The following is a 7,506-nucleotide window of genomic DNA, read 5'->3' as shown; positions in this document are numbered from 1 at the left end:
CTTCAGGAATTCTTTACATCTCTAACCAAGAAATCTCTGACTGTTATATATTTCTTTTAGAACTCGTTTCGGAAAATTTCCAAATAACCCTTTCTTAATCACAACAGAAATAAATATTTTCCACCATTGGCAAGCTGAATCTTTTTAACAAAAATATCATACCTTTCTAACATTTAATCACTAAACAAAACAATTCATTCAGGACCCTGATAATATTCTCTAACCAAATTTCAGTTCTTTCAAGACCATTTTCAGCTATAATTCTCAATTCTTCCACACTATATTTACGGAGTATTAACAACAGATAACTTACCCGTTCAGTCAAGCTCTGTACCTTGAAGCACTTCGGGAACCGATTGAGAAACAGAAGGGGTAGATATTGTAACAGATACAGTTCTTTCTATTCACTGTAGAGCATCAGTTATAATTCTAAATAATTATATATCATCTTTTCTCTATCATTTCATCAGTCAACATTCAGTAATCAATTATTCATTGAGTTAATACTTAACGTTACTGATTCAATTTCCATTTAATTCACGAGACTATTCGTCTCCAGTATACATTTCATAATCAATACCATTAATATATTCATTTAACATTTTCAACTATAAAACAGTATCAAACAAATATATCAGCATCCGATCCCGACTCAATTTCGACTTAATTATGGCATGTACCTCTAGACTTCTTTCTATACTCAACTTAATCCTAGAATCGGGTAAACCCGGTTAGCTCTGATACCACTAATTGTAACACCCTTAACCCTGTACGTTACCGGAACAGGATTACAGAGTATTACCAGTCATTACAGTACATTTGCACATAAACAAGTATAAACGCAATATATCCATCTAAATATAATTTTATTGGGTCCACAATGCTTTACAAGTGTATTTAAAACAAACCGAGATTCGATCCTAAAGCTTAGTAAATTTTTTGTGAAATTTTAAATTTTCTTTTTTTGAATAGTACCACATGCCCGTGTGGCTAATTTAACATGCTCGTGCGGCATAGGACACGCCCGTGTCCTCAACTCGTGTGCAACACTGACTTTTAAACACGGCCATGACACACATCCTTGTGGCCTGCCCGTGTACTAAATTGTCTTTAAGACACGGCCGTGGCAACCAAGGCACATGCCCGTGTGACAAACTATGTGAACTCAAAATGAACCTTGTATTTTAAAAATTTACCAATCCTGTAAATTTCAATCCACAACTAATACAAATACCAATATTAAACCAATCCAAACGCATTTTATATATTATCTAATACTTAACTTTCAACACTTATCATGTATCATTATCAATTATCAATTTACTTATTTCACTATTACAATCACAATCCAATATAACACACTTAAGACATCCTAGGTACATGCCATTACCGATAATTAACATGCTTTACCTTTTTGAGTTCAGGATCGGCTTATGATGCTGATTCGGTGATCTGTCTTTAACCTAACCTGCGCATGGAAACAAACAGTACGCTGAGTATGAACTCAGTGGTATTTCTATAAACCGATACTTAAGTCAATAATAAATCATATATCAATGAACCTTGAGAATTCAATCTATTACTCCTAATAGTTCAATCATTTGTTTTTAATATATATAATGCTAAGATCTTGTTAATCACTTTCGATGAAATGTATACAGTTTCAATGTTTATTCATTATCCGTCGATTTTTCATATTTATTCATTAATAACCTATGTTCAGTATCATCCAGACATTCAGTAGCAGTCCATTATTCAGTAACAATTAGTTTTTTCAGTACTTTTATTTACAATTCATTGAGAAATAATATTATTCACCTTTCATTCAATATTCTGTACTATCTCATTTCAATAACAGTCAATATTCTTTGGTAACAACCAATTGATCTTTATCGTTCAGTACCAGTCAGCCAACAGTAATAATCGGTTAATCAGTAATATTCATTTATTCAGTATCAGTTGTTTATTCTGTGTAACAGTCAATTATTCAGTAGCAGACAATCTTTAATACTTTTCATTATCCCTATTAACATGACTCGAACCTGGATGGATACACGGATCCAACCCACGCACCGGGGATAGTATATAGTGTTTCATCGGCCAAAGTTGGAATACACCGTAAGGGTAATGATAATGATATGATGGCGGTAAACAAAGTACCTCATCGGAACAAATCAAAAGCGATAAAGAATAATGATCGGACACGGAGTACCTCTTGAGAACAAATCCGAACGATCCACGATGAGTCGACACATATAGTATCTCATCGACACACAGTTGGAATATCCCTGAACACTTGCAATCCTATGGCATGCCAACTATATCCGACTAGCCCGATACAGTTAATAGGGTATTCAATAAACTTTCAAATTTTCAATTTCATTTGTAATTTAATTTCAATTCAATTTAATACATTTTTCCATATCAATCCACATGCAAATCAATTTCAATGCAATATACATTTTTCAATTTTCCACTCAATATTCACACATTCTATTCAATATCAATAATCACTAATAATTCATGAATTTTTATTCAATTCAATACCATAATAATAATAATAATAATAATAATAATACTTACCATTCATATAAATAATAAATTCAACAAATAAATTTTAGATTCGGTTTATAGAAATACAAACCGTAGTTTCCAAGCTAACTCCCGTTGTCTTTGCCTTGTCCTTGCTTAACCAAGATTTCCCAAGACAACATTAGCTACGGAAATTAAAATAATTATACCATTAACTTTCAGCACTTATTATAATAATTAATTGAATTTCTATTCAATTTTCACCTTATTTCCAATTAGGTCCTAACTAATTCATTCACTTTACTAACTTAATTCATTCTCCATTTCTATTCAAATTCCATCCAAACTCAAATTTAACTATTAAATTTTTAGCTTATCTCATTAATTTCAAAATTTTCTCAAATTAACCTTTACAACATAAAACTTATGAATTACGTTACAATTCAATCCTTATTTCACTTCTAACTTCAATTTCTATCAATTTAGACCTTAATTCATCATTTTATTCAACATGAACAATATCTAGAAATCTAATAACTTTCAAAATATAAACTTAATTTCATCAAAACCTTGTTTTAAGGCTTCCAAAACATCAAAATTAAATAAAAAGGGCTTGATTGACTTACCTATTAAAATTTAAAGCTTCAAAACCTTAATTTTCCCTTTTCTCCCTTTCTTTCTTTCTTTCCTTTCTTTCTCCCCTGTTCTTCTCTGTTTCGTTTGCCTGTTTCTCTTTTCATTTCTTTTTGTTTTTTTTTTCATTTATTTACTATATATATATATATGTAAAATATAATTTAATAATATACTTATATAATAAGTAAACATACATGTATTTTACAATTGTATGTATATTAGCATTACACATGTCACCATATGTACTATACATTTGTCAAATTTTAATTTATTTAATTTAATAATATAATATCAATTAAATAATAATAACAATAACAATAATAATTTAATATAAAACTATAATAATAAATAATAATTTAATATATTTTAACACATAAAATCTCGATTTTTATGTTTATGCCACTCACTTAGGAAAAATGGCATAATTTACATTTTGGTCCTTTTCATTTTCTTTTAATCTATAATTAAACTTTTGCACTTTTTTCAATTTTGGTCATTTTGCTTAATTACTCTTAATTAAGCTAAATTAACTTAATTAAACTCTAATTAACCATTTAATTAACTTCGTAAATATTTTTAATAAATATTTATGAATCTATTTTTCAGAAATAGAGACCTAAAAATACACTTTTTCGGTAACGGTAAAATTCGGGTCATTACATTTAAGCTTTGGTGGCCCCTAACGGATAGGATATGAGCATAACTTGAATCTCAATCCTCGGACTCGACATTTAATCAGTGCGTTTGATTTCAAATTTGGCAAATCGATGTCATAGAATGGAAGCACTTATACCGAGGGGCATCGACATACACCGACCACCAATCTGGTGTAGATTTTAGTGGGTACAAGGTTTGATAAACCGTAATTTATACATATTTTTGTCCCATACTTAGCACATTTATGGATGGTTTTTCCTTAGATTCGGTGAATTCGAAGCTCCTAATCCTTTAATTTCATGTATCATACTTAGGTGAGCGTAGGAGAGTAAAAAGAACGAGAAACGGGCCGAAAACGGAGAAAATAGACCCACATGGGAAATCAACACGGCCTGGACTTCCTCACACGGGTGTGTCAAACGGCCGTGTCCATTTGGTAGGATCGAAGCACAACTTACACGGCTAGACTACACGCCCATGCCTATTTAACAGCCTTGACCACGGGCTAGAGTAATTGCACATGGGCGTGTCTCACGGGCGTGTCCCTGCTGAGCCCAAGTATAGTCCTATTCGGAAAAGGCCAATTTTGAGGTCTCTTAGGCATTCTAAATCCTATTTAAACACCTGAGGAGGCACTAAGGAGGGGAGACGCAGAGTAAGAAGCAAGGAATTACTTAAGGAAAGCCGATTGATCTATATCATAAGCCTGATTCATTATCAAGACTGAAGATCTCCCTTCAAGTTCCTTCAGGAGTTTTGGGTTTTCTTTATGTTTTGTATTCTTCTAAGATGTTTTCTTCTATAATTATAAACTAAACCCCCTAAATACCTAAGGGAAATGAAACCTAAGATGGATCTTGTTATTATTATCTAAATTGTATGATAAATATTTGACTTGTTCTTAATTATGTGTTCTTAATTCTTGTTGTAATATTCCAGGACATTGATTCGAGTTAATGCTCCTATTCAGAGGAGGAATACACCCTATCTAAGAGTAAATTTGTCATAATTAAGCGGAGTTGATTGCACGCCTAGAGATAGTGTGATAAGATTTTACCGGATTAGGGTAAAACCTAATAAGAGGATCCATAGATCGAGTTAATGCAACACTAGGGCGTTAATTAGAAAGATATTTCAATTAATCAACCTAGGGTTAGACATTATTAGTCTTGAGAGAGATAATAATAAAATTTAGGGATTTCTACGGATCAAGTCAAATGAATAAATCGTCTGATTCAGAGTCAAATAACAAGTGAAGTCTAGGTGGGTTTTTCCTTGGGTATTATCTTAATCAATCGAGTTTTCCTAAAAGCTTTTTTTTTCCAATTTTATCTCTATGCAATCTTAGTTTAGTTAATTAGTTTAGATAAACAAATCCCTTAATTTTTAGGCTAAATAATGAAAAGAAAGTAATTACTAGTACTCTTGGTTCCTTTGGGTTCGACAATCCGGTCTTGCTAAAGCTATACTACTGTTCGATAGGTACACTTGCCTTCATCGTGATAATAGTTAGTTTCAAGAACGATTAATTATAAATTTTTAAAACCTGTCTCAAATATCACGTATCAAGTTTTTAGCGCCGTTGCCGGAGAACTAGGATATTAGGAACACTCGATTTTTATTACTTTAGCCATTTTACTTTTATTGCAATTTAAATTTTTATTCTCTTTTCTAATTCTTCATTTATTTTTTTCTGACAGGTTTTTTCTAGTTGATGACCAGAAGAAACCCGTCAGGACCACTACTTTTTTACGGCGAGATCGACCGCACAGTTCGCAAAAATCGAAGAGAAATAAGGTGAAGCTTACGATACACAGAAAAAGAGCAAGAGGAAGATACTTCAACCACAACCGAGGAGATGGCTAAAAATCAAGAAAATTTGCTACCTCCCAATTGCTGCTAATCAGAATCCTGCTCAACGTACTATGTATGATTATGCTAAACGTTCTTTAACAGGAACTGAATCGAGCATAGTTAGGCCTGCTGTTGCTGTAAATACTTTTGAACTGAAACCTAACACAATTCAAATGATACAACAATTTGTTCAGTTTGATGGTTTGCAGGACGAAGATCCCAATGCTCACTTGGCAAACTTTTTGGAACTATGTGATACATTTAAAATTAATGGCGTTTCTGATGACGACATTCGCCTTCGATTATTCCCTTTTTCATTAAGGAATAAGGCTAAACAATGGTTGAACTCGTTACCATGAGGGTCAATCATTAATTGGGAACAAATGACCGAAAAGTTTTTATTAAAATATTTTTCGCCAGCTAAAACAGCCAAGTTACGTAATGATATCTCCTCTTTTGTGCAGATGGATTTAGAAACACTCTACGATGCATGGGAGAGATACAAGGATCTGTTGAGAAGGTGCCATCACCATGGGTTACCATTCTAGCTACAGGTTTAAACGTTCCACAATGGCCTGAGTCTTTTAACTCGACAAATGATCGATGCAGCCACTGGCTAAGCTATCAATAATAAGACACCTGAGGATGCTTATGAATTTATAGAAGAGATGTCACTGAATAATTATCAGTGGCAAGTCATGAGGACAAAGCCAACGAAAGCAGCCGACGTTTTTAACGTTGATTCAGTCACTATGCTCTCCAATCAGGTAGAACTTTTGAATAAAAAAATTGACAGTTTTCTTGGTTCTTTACAGGTTCACCCAGTAATACAGTGCGAAGCAAGTGGAGGTGGATCAAACAATTCAGATTACCCACCCTATGGCCACAACATGGAGAACGGGCAGTTAAATTATATAGGTAATAATCCTCGATCTCAAAATAATCCTTATAGTAATACTTACAATGCAGGTTGGAGGAACCACCCAAATTTCTCATGGGGAGGCCAAGGGAATCAGAGACCACCACCTCCAGGTTTCCAACAACCACCTTACCAATAAGAGAAAAAGTCGAACCTTGAGGAGATGCTAACAAAATTCATCTCAGTGTTAGAAACTGATTTTCAGCATATCGAAACAGCACTTAAGAATTAACAAGCATTGATTCAAGGGCTCGAAACTCAGATAGGACAGCTCGCCAAATTAATTTCTGAAAGACCACCAGGAAGTCTACCTAGTAACATTGAACCCAACCCAAAAGAGCACGTGAAAGCAATTACACTAAGGAGTGGGAAAGTGTTAGCTGAATCTGAAAAGAAGCCATCACAAGAAGTTGACAGAAAGGAGGTCGAACTAAAAAACAATGACAATCTAATGCCAAAAGAATATAAACCACCAATCCCATACCCAAAAAAGTTGAAGAAAGACTGCATGGATGCACAATTCGATAAATTTCTTGAACTTTTTAAACAACTGCATATTAACTTACCTTTTGTTGAAGCTATATCATAAATGCCTACATATGCAAAATTTTTAAAGGAGTTTCTAACAAACAAAAGGAAGTTTGAAGACTTATCTACAGTGGAACTTAATGAGGAATGCTCAGCCGTGCTTCAAAATAAACTGCCAACCAAACTGAAAGATCCAGGAAGTTTTACTATTCCCTGCTTCATTGGTAGTTTGAATGTTGATAAAGCACTAGCTGATTTAGGCGCCAGCATTAATTTGATGCCATATAAAATGTTTAAACAACTTGGTCTAGGGGAACCTAAACCCACTAGGATGAGTATTCAATTAACTGATAGATCTGTTAAATATCCTAGGGGAATTA

The 7,506-nt window shown here is 33.3% G+C and overlaps 1 non-coding gene across 1 annotated transcript; it reads right to left on the bottom strand.

Moving 5' to 3' along the window:
• Positions 1-6,110: 6,110 nt before the first annotated feature.
• On the bottom strand, positions 6,111-6,217 carry LOC128289444 (small nucleolar RNA R71). The gene has a single exon (XR_008279092.1). It is a non-coding gene; the product is annotated as a small nucleolar RNA R71 (small nucleolar RNA).
• Between the last annotated feature and the right edge of the window lie 1,289 nt (positions 6,218-7,506).

The sequence above is a fragment of the Gossypium arboreum genome, chromosome 2 (genome assembly GCF_025698485.1).
Source record: "Gossypium arboreum isolate Shixiya-1 chromosome 2, ASM2569848v2, whole genome shotgun sequence".
Taxonomy (NCBI): Eukaryota; Viridiplantae; Streptophyta; class Magnoliopsida; order Malvales; family Malvaceae; genus Gossypium; species Gossypium arboreum.
The sequence above is the reverse complement of the archived record's forward strand: the minus strand, read 5'-3'. Positions and strand labels throughout refer to the sequence as shown.